The sequence below is a fragment of the Cupressus sempervirens genome, chromosome 2, assembly GCF_028749045.1.
Source record: "Cupressus sempervirens isolate cs-2001-9-10 chromosome 2, ASM2874904v1, whole genome shotgun sequence".
NCBI lineage: Eukaryota > Viridiplantae > Streptophyta > Pinopsida > Cupressales > Cupressaceae > Cupressus > Cupressus sempervirens.
In genome coordinates, this window is record NC_143119.1 from 369,752,807 (window position 1) to 369,754,310 (window position 1,504).

General features: G+C 43.0%; 1 pseudogene; it reads left to right on the forward strand.

Annotated features, from left to right (window-relative positions):
• The first annotated feature begins 207 nt into the window (after nt 1–207).
• On the forward strand, nt 208–1,218 carry LOC149572668 (purine permease 1 pseudogene; annotated as a pseudogene).
• The last annotated feature ends 286 nt before the right edge of the window (nt 1,219–1,504 follow it).

A 1,504-nucleotide genomic window follows, 5' to 3' on the forward strand; every position in this document is an offset into this window, starting at 1 on the left:
ATTAAGTCGGGCCCAAAATGAAATGGAAATTCACCATTACAGCAATCAAATCTGCGACGTGGAATCAGATCTTATATTTTATCCCGAATATACTTCCCTTGATCCCCAAAATATTGCCAAAACCAAAAACCCGATGCAGCATTTTTGTTTATAATTTGGAAACCGAAGATAAAATAAAATGACATAGTGAGTTGCAAAGTGTGGTGAATGGAATCAAACAAGAAAAGCTTAGGGCAATGGCTCCTCCTCATCCTCAACTGTGTGGCTCGTTTCATTGGCGGAGCCGCTGGTAACTTGTTAATCCGCTTCTATTTCTTGCACGGTGGCAATCGCATATGGTTCAATGCATGCCTTAAGACTGCAGCCTGTCCTCTTCTCATTCTCCCCATTTGGCTTTCTTCCCGCACAAAACAGCCCTCTGAAACTGAAAGCACCCATGTAACTCCCAAGCTCTGCCTTGCATCCCTTGTAATTGGCCTTCTCACCGGGCTTGATAATTTCTTGTTTTCATGGGGTCTCGCCTACCTCCCGCTCTCCACCTCCTCTCTCGTAATTGCTCCTCAGCTTGCCTTCAATGCCTTCTTTGGATTCTTCCTTGTAAAGCAGAAGTTTACTGCCTATTCAATCAACGCCATAATTTTGCTCACCATGGGATCAATTATGTTGGCTTTCCATACCAATGGTGACAGGCCAAAGGGAGTCACATCTCGACAATATTGGTTTGGGTTTCTCTATGGATTTATTCTTCCCTTGATTGAGCTTCTCTACAAGAAGACCAGACGGAGGATTACATACACTCTTGTTATAAAGATGCAGCTTATCGTGTCTTTGTCGTCGACTGTAGTCTGCATGATAGGCATGGTTGTCAACAAGGATTTCCCCGCTGTTGGGAGGGAAGCCATGGCATTCGATGTGGGGAAATTCAAGTACTACATGGCTGTGGTTTGGAGCGCGGTCTCCTGGCAGCTCTTTTTCGTCGGTGTGTATGGTGTGATCTTTTTAACATCTTCTCTGTGGAGTGCCGTGTTGATGACTTGTTTAACTCCTGTGGTGGAGGTGCTCACAGGGGAGAAAGGCATGTCTCATGGGGAATACATGAAAGTGACCCTCTCGAATAACGAGCACAGACAAGTTTGTGAGTCTGTATCTGTCAAATATGGAGCGCCGATTTTGGAGCTGGCTGTTGATGAACCCACGAGGTCTAATAACACCGCATAATCCACAATTTCTTCAGGTTTATTACATCCCACGTACTGTTTTGTTTCCTCACCCAATATTGTGTGCGCACAAGTTAAATATTGTTGTGCAACAATATATTACTTTCTAAATTTGTAGAATTCAAAATTTTACAGTACTTTAGGGAGGCTAACAGATTAGCTGATTGACTAGCCAATAAAGGGGCTGTTTTGGATAAAGGGTTGATTAAATGGAATCTAACATCATTAGCAAATTCATTTAATCTAATAAAGATTTGGTACGGGTGTTGGGAATAGGAATATGGGAA